We start from the raw sequence: 18,298 nt of genomic DNA on the forward strand, positions 1-18,298 counted from the left end.
GTAGGGTGGTTGTGGAAGGACTTCCACCCCAATCCGGGTCAAAAAGGAGGTCACTAAGAAGGCGGTGTGGGCAGGGGCATTGTCGTGATGCAACTTCCACCGGCTAGCGATCGCCGGTCTTTTCCGCTTGACGCTCCTGTGCAGTCTCTCAAGGACTTGTTTGTAGAAGGCGGCGTTGACGGCTTGTCCTTGGGGTACAAACTCCTTGTGGACCACCCCCACATTGTCAAAAAAAACAATCAACATTGTTTTCACCTTTGACTTCGACATTCTGGCCTTCTTGGGGCGCGGGGACGCAGGAGTGTGCCACTCCGCGCTTTGACGTTTCGTTTCAGGGTCGTACTGGAACACCCACGACTCGTCACCTGTTATGACGTCATCTTCAAAGTTAGGGTCACTGTTCATGAGGTTCAACAGTTCCTGACAACAATCAACACGTCGTTGCTTTTGTTCGTCAGTCAACACTCGCGGCACCAGTTTCGCACAGATTTTTCTCATTCCCAATTGTTCCGTCACAATCTTGTGCACTGTTGTGTGGTTCATATCGAGTTCATCAGCAATCAATCTCAACGATAATCGACGGTCTGAGTTCAGGAGATCCCTCACTTTTGCCACAGTTTCGTCCGTAGTCACTGTTGTCGGGCGTCCAGCCCTCTCCAGATCCTCAACGCTTTCCCGGCCGTTCCGGAACGCACTGTGCCAACGAAACACCTGGGCTTTGGATAGGGCTTCCTCTTTGTAGGCCTCCGTGATGAGAGAAAGCGTCTGAGTAGCCGTTTTCCCCAGGCGAACGCAAAATTTGATCGCATAACGCTGTTCGATGGAACCCTCCATGTTTGTTGATTTTCCGCCGTGACAAGAATGTTCACAAGGGCTTTGTCCAAGGCTTGTCCGCGCTCCACTAAGGCTCGGAGCCAACTGACGCGCGGTGCGTTGCTTTGCTCGGACCCCCCCTACATCTTCCATCACCGACAAACCCGCTCCAGCGACACGCGCGCCGCGGCGCGGCGAGTCTCATTACTTATCATACAGACCTTGTATATAAGGAAGTCAACTGGGATGTTGACAGTAACCTCTTGAATCCTTGCCTCCAACTCCTCCACTGTACATCCTCCTTAATGTAGTCCCACAAGGAAAAAAATCTGAACTTCTTTCTGGCTATTCGTGAGGTCCCCCTCTTTCAAGCCAATGTACAGGAAAGTTTTAGTCCAACTGATTGCGAACAATTATTGCAAAGTAGAGTGGTGTGCTATCTTACATGAAAATAGGTAATCAGTGTTTTCTTATTCTGATACTGCTATTTCTTGTTGCTTCCGTACTAAGAAAGTAGATATGATAACACTTCAATAATTTCGACACAGCTAGAACCCTCTTAAACCGACCAATTTGGTTGAAACTTGCTACGAAGGTTTTTTCGTGTTACTTGAGGGCTTTTTTTATATACATTTTACTTAAAACCCATAGATTTTAAGGAGTTTAATTTACCGAGCAAATTGTTAAATTTTTTTTTTTTTGCAGATTTTCTCGGTAACTAGTAGCCCAGAAATAAGTTAAAAGAGCAAAGTATGTCTTAACCAGGTACTGTTTAGTTGCTAGTAACTCACAAGTAGACCTCACCACTTCACCGTTGCGTTAGCAAAACGAAACAACTACTGTCCTAAAATAGGGTAGAATATAAGACACTGAAAAAAATTTTACCTGCTAATGAGCAAAAGAAACATGGGAAAACGAAATAGAAACATGAATGTGGGGAAGCCATGTACAATAAAATTTGAAAGTTGCAAGACATTTTTTTTTTTTTTCGAAATAGATGGAGAAACAATAGTTATGACTTCAACTATGTAAATCGAGTTAGGAAGGATGTTCTTATGACATTCCTGATCATGATCGCCATCTTGAAATCCGCCACATTGGATCGACGTGAACTTTGTCAAATGGAAAGAGGGCCATGTGAGATATCAAACAACAATGATTTTTTTCCACCCAATCTCATGCACTAAATAGTTTGTCCATATCTAGAACGCTTTACAACTGACAGGTTTTTGAATGTTGAAAAATTCGTTGTTTGTGGCAGATAACAGATAACTATGAACATAGCTCCAGAGATAGCATTCTTACAGGACAAAGTTACGGCATTGCGAGAAATGCAAATCCTCACAAGGGACATCACCCAATTGTCCGAATCCGATTTCAATGAAATTTTTATTGCTGATAGAGGACATGTATTCATTACTTGTGATGACAGAAATTTTTGCCATGGTGCATGTTTTCTATTTTTTAATAATTTTTAAAGGTTGTGATGGGGATAATAGAGATTACTGCAGAAGTCCCTTACTACCCTTTGTAAACGGAGTGTTAATGAAAAAACAACCATGTAGATACGTATAGGACGTAGGGGGAAGTCGTATGGTACGTATGAACTTGACGGCAGCCATCTTGAAATCCGCCATTTTGAATTAAGGTCAAGTTTTTTAAATAGGAATAGGGTAATATGATACACAATTTCGGGCTAGAATTTAATCAGGAAGACAATGGTGAAGTTAGTTTTAAGATGAGCTTATTTGGTGAAAAGTTACAGGCATATTAATTGTTTATACTTACTATGTGCGTAAGTCCCTGACCTCCGCTTCTAACCCGCGTATTAATGATAATAAGTGGATAAAGGTTTCGGTAATACATATTATGCCTAGAGTGAAGTGATACGATAAGGGTATCATTGACGGCAGCCATCTTGAAATCCGCCATTTTGAATTAAAGTGAAGTTTTGAAAACTGAAAACCAAAGCATGTGGCACCAAATTTTAATAGTAACAGTCATTAATAGTAATAGTAATTTTAATGTGACAGTCATATTATGTCTCTTTGATATTTTCTACCATTGCTGCTGTTCCTTTAAAGTTGTAAAGTTGTATTTATTTTAAAAAAAAAAATACTCTTTGTCGTTTGCGCAACATGTAGGCTACATTTCATGATAATTTTGAGTTCGTGTTACACCAATTTCTTATAATTTCATTTGTATTTCTTTACATCACATAAGTCCATAGGTTCCTCATGTACTCTGGGTTAAAATAAATAGTTACACTGCCTAGTAAATTATTAATTACATGGCAAGTCTTCAAAATTCAGAAAGATTGCTGGATGCTTATCCCAACACTATTCATGAACTGACAAATCGCAACTCTTAAAAAAAATGTAATAAATTTAGAAAACATGAGCCATGGAAACAATTGCAAAGTGCCAGTTGGAATCTTAAAACATGCGATGAAAATTAGGAGTGTTGCCAATTTGAAAGGTCGAATAATGGACGTTTCGTGCACATTAGAAGAGTCAGAAATTCATACTGATTAACTATAGAACAAAAATAAGCATATCATTGGCTTTGGGGGAAAATTTACTATTAAAATTTGGTGCCACAGCTTTGGTTTTCAGTTTTCAAAACTTCACTTTAATTCAAAATGGCGGATTTTAAGATGGCTGCCGTCAATGATACCCTTATCGTATCACTTCACTCTAGGCATAATATGTATTACCAAAACCTTTATCCACTTATTATCATTAATACGCGGGTTAGAAGCGGAGGTCAGGGACTTACGCACATAGTAAGTATAAGCAATCAATATGCCTGTAACTTTTCACCAAATGAGCGCATCGTAAAACTCACTTTACCATCGTCTTCCTGATTAAATTCTAGCCCGAAATTATGTATCACATTGCCCTATTCCTATTTAAAAAACTTGACCTTAATTCAAAATGGCGGATTTCAAGATGGCTCCTGTCAAGGTCATACATACCATACGACTTCCCCCTAGGCCGTATACGTATCTACATGGTTGTTCTTTCATTAACACTCCGTTTACAAAGGGTAGTAAGGGACTTCTGCAGTAATCTCTATTAACCACATCACAACCTTTAAAAATTATTAAAAAATAGAAAACATGCACCATGGCAAAAATTTCTGTCATCACAAGTAATGAATACATGTCCTCTATCAGCGACAAAAATTTCATTGAAATCGGAGCCGGACAATTGGGTGATGTCCCTTGTCAGCATTCACAAAATGGTGAAAACAGAATTTTGCAGAGCACCGTGTGAACCTAATAAAAAATGAAGCGTCACAAATATAACCAAAGTTAATGCCGGGAATATTGAAAGAGTACTTCTTCAGCACCTCGAACCATTAGATCGGATCATCAATATATCCTGATTTACAAAATGAATATCGAATCATTCGTGTGAAGCGAGGAGACTGAAATTGATTGTACACAAGGGAATCCAGAGTGACAATAGTATCTCTGTCATGCAGTTTTGAATGTAAATGTTCGTCCTTTATTGCATAATCACATATGGTACGACAATATGTTTTGGTATTGTCAAAAAAAAGTTACATCCAAAGGTTGAAATTTGCCGATGTTACTTTTTTAGAATTTGTTGCATTTCCATTGGTTTCTAAAGTGGAGTTGTTGTACGTCGCACCTCTTCATTATTAAATGATGCCCAGCTAGCCACCACAAGTAAATTCCTGCTACTTGCATTCGGCCAATAGCAATTCAAATACATTCTCGCAGTTCATGTAATCCCATTTTACCAGATGTTGATGGTGTAATATGTATATTGCCAAGTTTCTGCACTAACCTATCAAATCCAGTCTGCAATGTTACAGGCACTATTCCGTTCGTTTCCTGGAGAACAAAGAACAGCTTACCAACTAAATCTCCCTTTAAATTAATTAAAGGCATGATTGTGAAGGAATGTGTCATAGCATTTACATTTATTACAAGAGATTCAATTTTCCTTTTGTCTTTTATATCCAAAGTTCACGGGCGATGCATTTCAAATTGAAAGCCACTTTGGTCAGCATTACAGACATATTTAAACTCAAAATTAGGCAACGTCTGTTTGATGCTGTGAACGTAGTCTTTAGCAGTCTGCATTAGGTGTTGCTGTCGCTCATGATGAAGTCTTGTTTGAAAGGTTGTCACTTTCCATAGCAAGATATTATAATATCGTTTGAAGTTCAGTAGCCAGACCTCCTAGACTTTAAAGTGTTCATACCCAATATCACGCAGAACGTGGCATGCCATTCACTGAAGATCACTGACTGATACCGTTTGCAAAAGTACTTCACGTGCGTGTGTAAACTGCACGTACAATGCCTCCCGTAAAAGGGAACTCTTGTCTTCGCGTGATAGTTCTTTATTTATTTTTTTTCTTACCAACACGATCCTAGGTCCACTCGCTAATGCGAAATCTTTTACATATTGTCTTTTTACTGTGGTTTGGATGTTGTGTCATATAGTTAATAATTTGTTTCGTCTTCTCAACCGAGAATGAAGCGCCTTTCTTGCGTTTCGCTGGTGAGGGAAGTGATACATCTGAAGTACTCTCTTGAACACTTGGTGTTCTGAGGGCATTTTCGGAATCTGTTGTGTGATTACCCCCTTCCGCTTCCACACTATCTTTTTGACTAGCTTCTGTGCTTGAACCGTAATGTCTGCAACTGCTGCAAGAGGTATATGGCAAAGTTTGCCTTATTTAACGCCATGGCGTGTCGTTTTTTAGTCAATATTTGTTGCCTGCACACACACACACACACACGCACCTCACAGAATTACAAACACAATACAATAAACGAAATAACTATTTCTCAAACAATTTCGAGTTCACTGATTGAACTGACAGTGAGAATAAATATTTCCTGCACTTGTCTCCTTACAGAGAGTTTGTCGCTGTAGAATGGTACACGATGTACTTAAGCTCCTACCTCATACTGTAGCTGCTACGACCAGGAATGACGTTGACAGCCAATATTGCTATTCTCTTCATCGTGCTGCCCCTACTGCTTATAGTTTCAGTTTGAATGTATCCTCGTCGCCAAAAGTGCCTTTACATCGCCGTGACGGGTATGTGACCGCGAAATACTTCAGGAAGGGATGGTTGAATAAGAAATTGTGAATAATTTTGAAGAGTTTTTATTTTGACTAGGGAAATAACGTATGTATAAGGAGTAAAGGAACAGATTTAAAGCATCAGTACACTGTCATCTCTGAAAAGATTCGTATTTTCAGTTTTTCAGTTTATTATCTTCTATGTTCAGTTAATAACTGCTAACAATTGCTACTAGCGCATGTCACTCTTCAGGAATTTACTACGACATGTTCGCAGGACACTTTTCTAAGTCCTAAATGTATGCGTCAATAATTTCTTTCGTCTCACTGTCCTTATTTCAGAATGGAAACTGATTACGCTGAACATGAATATGTTTCGCTGTCGTAAAGCAAGGTCCGTAATAAATGTAAATAAGGTTCTTCTTATTAAAAAAAAAACAGATGTATTTATTGTTTGTATAGCACAATATAATACAGTAACTAAGCAACATGATAATCCTTAACACCAGCAAGATTTTTCCAACAGGAGGGGGGAGGAAAAGGCCGATATAGAGTTTTTCGATTTATTGCGCTATATATATTAAGTTAAAATTCATAACATTTGTAATTGATAGCATATATCGTCTTACTTTTTAAAATTGCCACTGTAGCCTATTAGTCAGAACATTCATCTCCAGACATGATGTAGAGAGAAGAAAAGAAAGAGATATGATCAGTAGCGTAACTAATTTTCCTGCGCCAGGGATCGATTAATGATCGATTTATTCATACCCGCCGCCTACCCCACGCATTTCAGCTGCTGCGTTATATATATGGTTCTATGTGAGAAGGGCAAGACGAAAGGACGAGGACAGAAAGGGCGGAGTCAAAACAGGAACGATAAAAAAACCCGCGACATAAGAGCTCAAGGCAAAACGGACCCGCACCAAACGGGCCTTGTCAAAAGGACCCTACGTCAAATGGACCGGTGTCAAAATGGGTCCCGCTACAAAAGGGCCCCAGTCAAAAGAAACCTGCTCAAAAGGTCTCCGAAACAAAAGTGCCCGAGTCAAAACGGCCCCACGTCAAATGGGAGCGGGTCAAAATGGCTACGAGTTAAAAGAGCCCGGGTTAAAAGGGCCGTGGTAACTGCCTCCGCGACAAAACGCCCCGAGTAAAACTGGCCACGGGTCATAAGCTCTCTGCGACAAAGGGGCCCTGTGCCAAAAGAGCCCGAGTCAATACAGACACGCATCAAAGGAGCGGGGTCAAAAGGGCACGGGTCGAAACAACGCGTAACAAAAGGGCCCGAGTAAAAACGGACCCGAGTCTAAACGGACTGGGTCAAAAGGTCTCCGCGACAAAAGTGCCCGAGACAAAACGATCCTGCGTCAAAAGGGCCCGGGTCAAAACAGCCCAGAGTGAAATGTCCAGGTCAAAATGACCACGCGTCAAAATGGCCCGGATCGAAAAGGCTTGAGTTAAAAGTTTCCGGGATAAAAGGACCGAGCGTGAAAAAGACCTGGGTCAAAATGGTCCTGCGACAAAAAGAACCGAGTCAAAAGGGCCCTACGTCAAACGAGCCCGAGTATAAACAGCCCCGCGTCAAGAGAGCCTAGAAAAAATAAAGAAACATTCGCAATAATGTTACCTCGCCGGTTTTGAATGCTTAAGGCACCGGCTGAGAGTTACGCGGCTGAGCGAATGTAAAAAAAGGGCACAGGTCAAAAGGTCTCCGGGTCAAAAGGCCCCGCGAGAAAAGTCTCCGAGTCAAAAGATCTCCGCAACAAAAGGGCCAGAGTCACAACGGCTCCGCTACAAATGGATACGAGTCAAAACAACACGCGCCAAAAGGGCTTGGTGAAAGGCCCCGCGACAAACGGGTCCTACATTAAAAGAGCCCGGGTCAAAAGGCCCCGCCTCTAAAGGACACGGGTGGAAACAGCCCCGCTACTAAAAGGCCAGAGTCAAAACGGCCCCGCGTCAAAATTGCCCGGGTCAAAAGGAATCGAGTTAAAAGAGTCCTGCGTCAAAGTAGACTGGGTCGAAAGAACCCTGCCTCAAAAGGGCCCGAGTCTTACGGCCCAGCATGAAAAAGGTCTGGGCGTAAGTGCTCCGCGACAAAAATGCACGAGTCAAAATGGCCCCGCGTCAAAATTGCACGGGTCAAAAGGAATCGAGTTAAAAGAGTCCTGCGTCAAAGCAGACTGGGTCGAAAAACCCTGCCTCAAAAGGGCCCGAGTCTTACGGCCCAGCATGGAAAAGGTCTGGGCGTAAGTGCTCCGCGACAAAAATGCACGAGTCAAAATGGCCCCACGTCAAAGTTACCCGGTAAATACGGTTTCACGTGCAAAAAGCCTGAGATCAAAGCAAGAGTGAAAATCAGGTATGCACGAGGGGATAATATCCCCTTCATAAGTTGAAGTGATTGTGCAAAGGAAGGAGAAACATCTGTAGTTATTATTAACAAATAGTAAATTTGAATGGTGATATTAATTTTTTTTGTTAATTGTTCTGCAACAATCTCTATCGCTTCTCCATCAAAGTTCGCTTGCTCTTCCGACTTTCTGAATCAAACCTTATCTATTATTGACTTTCCTCTTAGGTCTAAAATTCCATTTCAACCCCTGGATCAAAGTATAGAATGAAAAATATTCTGTGGAAAAGATTAGTTTAATGTTGCTCTGAGAAGACATATGTGGATCTCTATACAGGGCATTGGGACAGAACAATAATATAGAGTTTTTCGATTTATTGCCCTATATATATTGAAAGTCATAGTTTATCATTGATAGCGTATATCCTCTTACTTTTTAAAATTGCCACAATAGCCTATTAGTCAGAACATACATCTCCAGATATAATGTAAAGAGAAGAGAAGGAAGGAGATATGCCCAGTGGCCTAACTAGTTTTACTGTGCCCTGGATCGATTCATTCCATTGGTGATAGATTTGCTCATACCCTCCTGCCCCACGCATTTTAGCTGCTGCGTTTTATATATATATATAAGGTTTGTCCGGAAAGTAATAGGACTGAGTCGATTTAAAAAAAATATTCAGCCAATCGTTACAATTCTTTGAAAACTTTCAAAATAGGCTCCTTCTGCGTCGATGCAGCGCTGCCAGCGCGATTTCCAAGCATTGAAGGCGTCACGGACGTCATTCTCTGGAATAGCCTTGAGAGCCGCGGTGCAAGCTGCTTGGATCCCCTCTGTCGTCTCAAAATGCTTGCCTTTCATCGGGCGTTTCAGGCGAGGAATCAAAAAGAAGTCCGGGGGGCCACATCTGGGCTGTAGGGCGGCTGCGGAAGCGTTGGGTTGCCGGCCTTTGTCAGGTAGCTTTCACAAGAAAGGCGGTGTGAGCCGGAGCGTTGTCATGGTGCAGCTTCTAGTCAGCTCCGATGTCTGGTCGGACCCGATTGACCCTTTGTTCGAGTTTCTTGAGCATTTCCACGTAAAACTTGGCGTTGACGGTTTGTCCTGGAGGAACAAACTCATATGGGACGAAGCCTTTGATGTCAAAAAACAATGAGCATCGTTTTTACTTTGGATTTGCTCATTCTTCTCTTTTTGGGCGAGGAGACGCCGGCGTGTGCCACTCGGAAGATTGCCTCTTTGTCTCGGGATCGTACTCAAAAATCCATGATTCGTCACCTGTGATTACTTTTTTCAAAAATTGGGAGTCACTTTCACATATGCTCAAATTTTCTTGGCACAATTCCACTCGTCGCAATTTCTGGTCGTCAGTGAGCACTTTTGGGACAATCTTCGCGCACACCTTGCGCATGTTCAAATGCTCCGTCACAATTTCATGAACCACAGTTTTTGGTAAATTTAACATCTGGGCAATTAAACGAATACTTAGTCGACGGTCTGAGTTCAAAACTTCGCGCACACGAGTCACATTGTTAGTGTTTGTCGAAGTCGAAGGTTTTCCAGCACGGTCTTTATCGGCGACCTCTTCCCGGCCCTCCGAAAAGGCCTTGTGCCACCGAAACACACCGCTTCTTGCTAAAGCATCATCTGAGCAAGCCTGCTTGATCATATCAAACGTCTCTGTCGCAGATTTACCGAGTTTAACACAGAATTTAATCGCGTACCTCTGCTCTAACGAATGCTGCATTTTCGGCTTGCACCACTCACAGAAACACGTCGCGCGAAAAAGCCTGTCCTGACTCTCCGTGTCCTCGGAGACAACTGACCAGCCGATCTTTCGTTAGCTAGGAACGCCCTCTACTGGATTCAGTCGGTGCGCGCACGTTCCGAAGTACAGTCATGGCGGAATAAAATCAGTCCTATTACTTCCCGGACAAACCCTATATATATATATATATATATATATATATATATATATATATATATATATATATATACTAACAGTATACAGTTATTTTTATTAAGAAATCTAAGTTTTTACTTATCTTTTTCCTAAGTTATCACTACATACTTAACTCGTAACTACTATCGTGGGGGATCAAATTTGACCTCCGCAAACATATTTCTAGCTGTGGACAATATATATATATATATATATATATATATATATATATATATTGTTTCACTGAGGCTTCAGTCGTCTATTCTGTTGACCTTGCTAGGGGGCCGCGGTGGCTCAGTGATAGAGTATTCACCTCTGGTGCATGGGGTCCTGGGTTTGATCCCAGCCCGCGCAAAGGGAACCTTGTGCTGGATAAACACTGTGTGCGTGGGTTTTCTCGGGGTTCTCCAGTTTCGTCCCACTTTCTTCATTCCACCATTTCATTCATTTCTCATTATCGCCGCCTCCTTTAGCCTAGCCGGCATAATCGTGGGTCGTAAAACTTAACGGTTGCATTTTTTCAGTTGATCTTGAGATTTCGTAGCGACTTGTTGTTCGTGTCCATGCACTTTGTTGTTTGGATAGTTTCGGACCTCTGGGGTCAAAATTTTCCCCAGGATAGTACTTGCGCTATACGTTTCCTGCATTACATTTTTTCTGTGGTTTTCTTGGGGAGTGTTACGGAGATGTGTGCAGAACTCGGAACTGGCAGATTTTGCAGAAGGTGGTTTCTTGCAATTTTCTATAGAATACTGGACGTTGCATGCTTAAATAGCCTTGTTTTTTTACCATCTTTCCAACGAACCAAGAAGACTTCAGAGACGAGACTTCATGAGGAGTATTACGATGACTCTCTCTCAAGATCACCTAAAAGTAAGGGGCAAATGCGGGACACTTTCTCGTAGGCTTCGGCAGTCATTGTTACGACTAACTGATAGGAACATCAATGAAGACTATCCGCAAACAGATTCTCCAGCTAAAGGGAGGAGATGTGCTATTTGTCCTCGAATTGATGACATAAAACGTTCTTGGATTTGTTCTATGTGCAGCCGAAATGTGCATAAGGGTCAATCAAGAAAAATCACTATATGTACTGACTGTCAGTAGAAGAACTAAAGTGTCTATATTTGTTCTGTGTCTAATGGATATGTGATTAAGACACATTTAGGGGTCGTCCACATATAACGTAACGCGGCAAGGAGGGAAGGGGTTCGACCTTGCGTTATGAAGAGTGATAAGGGTGAGGAGGGGCTTTAGGTTTTCGTTACGTAAGAGTTTTTTCTGTGTATTTTTTATTTTTATTCTCAGATTTATATGCAATCTTTTAAACAAATAATTTTATTGTTTTTTCTTTTTTATAAATTAGCTAGAATACCCGTTTTTCATACGGGGAGAATACGTTTCATTTTGGATATATAGGGCACCAAAACTGGCACCATCAACTTACGGACTCCAAAAACTATGGATTCGACACAAATATCAGTCATATTCGATCACTTTTATATATCTACCCTTCCCCAAGTTGCATGGCTAAATTTTAATTTAAACGGCATCGAAAATGTTACTGTTCATCTCAGCGACCCCTAACACCATGGTCTCGACTCTAATATCAGTCATTTTCGAACATTTTGTATATGTCATCCTCCACTTTACCCAAGTTGCGGGGTGAATTTGGATTTAAACTGCATCGAAAGAGTCACTGTTTATCTCAGCGACCCCGAAATCAATGCTTTTGACACTAACATCGTTCATTTTCAATCATTTTTTATATGTTCCCCCTCCCCCAAGTTGCACCTTCAAAGTAAAATGATAAAAAGCATCCCAGGTCAGAACTTCATCTATGTTGAAAATTTGAACGAGATCGGCGGGTGGTTAAGAGTTATTAAGTTACAAACATAGTCACTTTCATTTATATATATATATATATATATATATATATATATATATATATATATATACGAGGGTTGGAACTTAAATAGTGGCAACACTGCTGTGGAGACACTATGCAATGAAATGTACTAGCGGCGCTGATAGCGCACGTTGTTGATATATCTACCTAACCTCCGAGCAAATAGATACGCCCGTCCCACGTCACTGGCAGGCGCACAAGCGAGGGAAGCACAAATCACTTGTGAGCAAGCGGTCTAACGTAAAGGTGTCAAATTCGCTAGTGGACAGTGGACAGTGGTCCACGCCTGACGATTAGTAAGCTCGCCCACGAAACCGGATTAGCGCGTAAGACTGTGCTTCGCATTTTGAAGGAACGCCTGGGCATGCGCAAAAGTGCATCACAATGGGTTCCGCATGAGTTGATGGAAATGCAAAAATGGCTGTGTTATGACGCTGCTCAGACGCACTTGGAGCGCTATGAGCGCGAAGGCGAGACTTTCTAATGCCGTATCATAATACTGGATGAGACATGGGCCAGATCTTACGAGCCAACACTGAAACGCCAATCCAACGAATGGCGTCATTATGGGTCGCCGCGAAAGTCGAAAGTGCTTCAGAGCCCCAGTGTGGTGAAAGTTATGGTGTGTTATCCTAACACATTACGTTCCTCCAGGGCAGACCGTCAATGCCCTAATCCGGTTTCGTGGGCGAGCTCACGAATCGTCAGGCGTCGATCACTGTCCACTAACGCTGCAACAGCTTGCACTTCTTCTTCAGAGACGCTAGGACGACCTGCCCGATGCATGTCCGCCACAGTTTGCCGACCTTCGTTAAAGGTTTTTACCCACCGTGCCACTGTTCTGTACGGCAATGCCGATTCCCCACACGCCTCTTGAAGCCCTTGATGACACTGTCGTGCTGTATGACCTCTGGCACATTCAATCTTGATCCAACTCCGTTGTTCCTGTTTCGAAAACATAGTGACACCTTTACGTTAGACCGCTCGCTCACAAGTGACTGTGCTTCCCTCGCTTGTGAGCCTGCCGGTGACGTGGGACGGGCGAGTCTACTTGCTCAGAGGTTAGGTAGGTATGTTAACAACGTTCGCCATCAGCGCCACTAGTACATTTCATTGCATAGTGTCTCCACAGCAGTGTTGCCACTATTTAAGTTCCAACCCTCGTATATATATATATATCGATATAGATAAATAAATATTCCTATTGTTTTGGAAAATTGCGAACTATAGCCTATATAAATTGAATCATACAGAAGAGATTCGAAGACGCACTAGACACCAGCGTAAATGGTGGCGAATCCTGCATGTATTACAATACAATAAAACTCCGTTTTGTGGCTATCGCAGCATTGGATTTAGGGAACACGCTTTTCCGGAGTTAGTTGTTAGTGATCGTAACCACCGCCTGACAAAGCCCTCATGTTCCCACTAGTATTGCTATTTCTGAGAATGTTATCTGAAACCTTTGATTTGAATCATTACTCACTCTATTCTTCTAAGGGGTTTTGCATGGGAAACAAGAAATTCTTTTTCGTGAAATTATATTTTTCGCGATGGAACGATCGAGGATTTGTAGATCAAAATAAGATATTAAAAAAAACTAATTCGTCGGATATTATCTCGTACTAAATTTTTGATTTTTGAATTTGAATATTTCTGAAGAAATTGAGTTTATTCGCATTCTCGCACTGATTTAGGACAAGAAGAATATGAAAAGAGGTAAACTGAAGTCCGAAGTCCAAAAAAGATGCTCGAGAGCTTCTTCACAAACGAGATGTCCCTGCTTCTTCACATGCGCAGCCACTTTGAATCTGTGGTCTACGAGGAAGGTAACTTTGCATCGTCGAAACTGGCGAATTTCAAATGCACGAAGCATCCTGGATCCCTGAAAAAGAGATCGATGTTAGTTCTTCAGATCCTGTTCCACCTTCATCTTCCTTGTCAGTACGAGGGTCACTACGAAAGTTTTCAGATGTGAAATAACTTACTTAAAATCAATTTAACACTTACATTTTCTCAAAGTATTCACCTTTACACTGTACACACTTTTGCATCCTCGAAAGCCACTTTTGGAAGCAGTGTTGCCAGCCTTTTTTTCAAGTGTTGAAAGTTCGTTCTCGTAAGCCACTACAGCTTCTTCAGGGCTGCAAAATCTCTTCCCATGCATGCGATCTTTGATCCTGGGGAACAGAAAAAATCACACGGGGCCAGGTCAGGGCTATACGGCGAATGATACATAACTTTGACCTCCCTACATTCTAAAATCTGAATTGTGATATTGACCGTGTGTGCGGACGCGTTGTCATGAGGAAGCAGGATCCCACGCAATCCAGTTCTTGGACGCCGTTCCCGAAGCTTCTGGAACACTTTTGTTAGGCAAACAGTAGTGTACCATTGAGCAGTAACCGTCCTTTGTTCTTCAAGTGAAACAGTTGTAACATGGCCAGATTTGGAGAAGAAAGTTGCGACCATCTTCTTCCCCACACTTCGCGGTCGTTTCACTTTCGTGAGTGGATTTTCGTCTGGAAAGATCCAAACTGTAGACTGGCGTTTATTTTCAGAGTCAAATTGATAGATCCAAGTCTCATCACCAGTAACAATGTCAGAGACGCGTCGAGAATTGCCTCCATCAAATCTTGCAAGCATTTCTTCACACCATTACAGACACATGCGCTTCTGCTGTTCAGTCAAAGTGTGAGGCACCCATTGAGATGAAACCTTCATGAACCGAAGATGAACATGAAGAATTTTTCTTACTGCTGGCGATCCAATGTTCACTGTAGATTCAATGTCCTTGAAAGTTGTTCGAGGATTTTCTCGAATCATTTGTTCCACAGCGGCAATGTTTTCATCTGACACAGCTTTTGCAGGACGTCCAGCTCTCTCTCCATCTTTAAGCGATGTCCGGCCTCTTCTGACTTCACCAAACCACCGAAAAATTGTAGCACGGGAATTAGCAAGGTCCCCAAATGCCCCCTGCAAACGGTCAAGGCTTTGTGTCTCGTTCAAACCACTTTTGAAATCGTAAAGGATCATTGCCCGAAACGGTTCCCTTTCGAGCTCCATTCTAGACAGCCGAATACTGCTCACATCAACAAACAAGTAAAGGCGATACGCCGTTGAAACTTGCTTCGCTTCTTTGCTCTGGATATGTGCTCGTGGGTTTTCTCGGGGTTCTCCCGTTTCCTCCCACTTTCTTCATTCCACCATTTCACTCATCTCTCATTATCACCGTCTCCTTTAGTCTAACCGGCATAAGCGTGGGACGTAAAACTTAAAGATTTCATTTCATTTTTTTGCTCTGGATACCACTACCGAACGCAATTGTTGGAATTCAAATACTGTGCCACAACAATGCGTATCTCAAAACTTTCGTAGTGACCCTCGTTGTCATCATCTGACCGAAAAGGATAGGTGTGATCTCCTTGGGAAACGACAGTATGCAGTTTTGAAGAATTAGGACTGTTAATTAAGCAATCTTATGGGGTTAAAATATTATTACCATCCTACCATTTTCTAATACGTATCGGTACTTTGATTTATTAGTGAAAAATACTACAAATATATTCAGAAAAAGAGCATTTTGTAATAAAATTTCTGCTATTAAAAATAGTTTTTATTATAATAACTCCCAAAATAAGGAAAATTGGTGAGAAAACAAAAATCCAAAAGTGTTACGTAACAAACGGGGGAGGGGTTCAACCTTGCATTATGAAGTGTGACAAGGGGGAGGGAGAGGATAAAAATTGGTCAAAAGTAGCGTTACGAAATATGTGGACGGCCCCTTAAGACTAATCATTGTGTGTATTGGTAGGTAGCCAAGCAGGTAGCCGTAGCCAGCCCAAAACTATGAGGGGGCGGTAGAAGTTAGGGGGCCGATCCAACCATATTATAGTTTATCATTATAGTATAGCAGTTCATTTGCAAGCCTATCGTGAATATTTTAGGGGGCATACGCAGGGTGGGTCCTGGTGGTCCGATCCCCGAAATCCCGACTTTTAAAAAATGTAATCTACTTTTAGGGGCAATTTTAGAAATTTTCATATAATTTAGCCTTAAATTGTATTTGGACCCCTCCAAAACGCTTTACGCCCCTCCCGAAATAAATTTCTGGGTACGTCCCTGTTAGGGGGAACAGTAAAACTTTAGGGGGGGCCGGCACCCTAGTTCCCCTGTGGATACGGGCCTGCAGCCAAGCAACTAATCAAACATAAAAGCATCAATTGTCAGCTTTTTGAATGACAAGTTACATTTTCTCAGCACTAATAATTGAATGCTTTTTTTTACATAAAAATAAGTTTATTTTCATACTTTATTTTCGGATAACAAAAAAGTTTATTTCATTTAAGTATGTTCTTTCGCTTCGTAATAATCTATTACCAAAAGACCATTAATCAAAAAATATTTTGAAAATATCTTTTGTCCCCAAAACTAGTTAAATCCATTAAAGTATAGCACTAGTAAACGGTCCACAATCAACTGCCAATGGTAACACGTATTAACATATTTTAATTTCAAAACAAATAATGGTGTTAAATCTGACCCCACGATAGTACTTATGCAGTATAAAAAAAAGGATAGCTATTAGTAAAGCGTTAATATGAATTATGTTAATAGGAAATTAAATTAAAAATAGTTTACTCTATATAATCTAATTTAAGAAAAATAATGATAATAATAAAACAATGCAATAATAAAAAGATGGTAATAAAAAGTTTTTTTATTGTAATCCTGGATTCTCTCGTGTTGAACAACATGGCTATCCTCAATGCAGCCTCCAGAAGAGCGATAAATACGTATTATGAAGCACTCCAGTTCACATTTTTGGTTATGGCCAACCACATATCAAGAAATGTCTCAAATTTATTTTTCAGACCTGCCTCCCCCCCCCCCTCAAAACTTCCTGGATCTGTCCGTGTTATCGGTTGTTGCCAATTAACTGATAATAGTCATAGCGTACGTTTTGAAATGTTTTCAAACGCTCTTTGCATAAGGAACAGTTTTCGGTATTCTTTATTTTTTCCTTTCTTTTCTTTTCTTTTTTTCGCCCTTTTACTGTGCTGGAAAGGGGCTCCATGAGCAGTGTTTGGCACACGACCCACTCGGGAGAGTAATGCTCCCAGAAGTACGTTTTTTTTTTTTTTTTGCGCGCGCTACTCTAGCCAGCTGTTCTAAACGCTATCCTAGCCAGTTGTTTTAAGTTGGTCACAAAATTTATATCATGGAGTACAAGGGGAGCAAAACGAGCCTGCGGGATTTCTAACCCGTTCCTATTACTACTACTACTTATCTGCACAAAAGTAAGTAAATTACTTTTTTGAATATTATTTTCATATTATTTTAATTTAAAAAGTGTTATAAAAATATTTTAAAAATGTAAAAAAAAATCCTCGAGCCGGGTTTGAACTCACGCCAAAAGGGACTTTCATTGGTAGCATATAGCGCTAGCCCACTTTTTTTTTAAAATTGATTTATTGACAGCTTAACAATACATTTGTGCAATTTAACAAAAACTACATATTATACAACAGAACTACTGATCAAAAAACCGCCCCAAGTTATGAGGGGGAAACAAAAACTTCAAATAATTAGCAAAAAATCCATAATAAGAAGGAACATTTTGACATTTGACATGCGCACCGTACATAAACAATTTGTATTGGTATTCTGAATAATCTACATGAGTAACCAGATAGTACACCGTATAAGCACACAACCAGAGCATCGAATTTTGTTTAGGCTGCGGCATATAGCAAAAATCAGGAAGGCGTAATAAAGTATCTGGGAATGCTTGAATTCCACAGTGGCATATATATCCTAACATGGCCCGTAATAAATGCCATATTGGTAAAACCTTAGAACACGTCGTGAGACGATGTTGGGAATCATCTTCCTGTCCACAAGAGTGACATACGTTGTTTGCAAGTAAGTTAATGCGTACTAACCGAGCAGGTGTAACAAGAAGATCATGTACGACTTTATACCACTCAATGCGTATATATTGTGGTATGACAGGACTATTTATATTTTTCCAAATTTGCGTCCAGCAAGAGGTGGGACTTATTCTTTCGACACGAGAGACTGTGGTATGGTCAGAAAGTAACCTTGTATTGTACAAATTTTTTGCAAGCTCTCGAGAAGAGCCGGATCTCGTTGTAAATAACTGCCCTCCAATAAGAGTTCTTTTAAATAATAGACCGATGGGAGTA

This window comes from Thermobia domestica, chromosome 18 (assembly GCF_964235325.1).
Source record: "Thermobia domestica chromosome 18, izTheDome1.hap1.1, whole genome shotgun sequence".
In the NCBI taxonomy this organism is placed as follows: Eukaryota; Metazoa; Arthropoda; class Insecta; order Zygentoma; family Lepismatidae; genus Thermobia; species Thermobia domestica.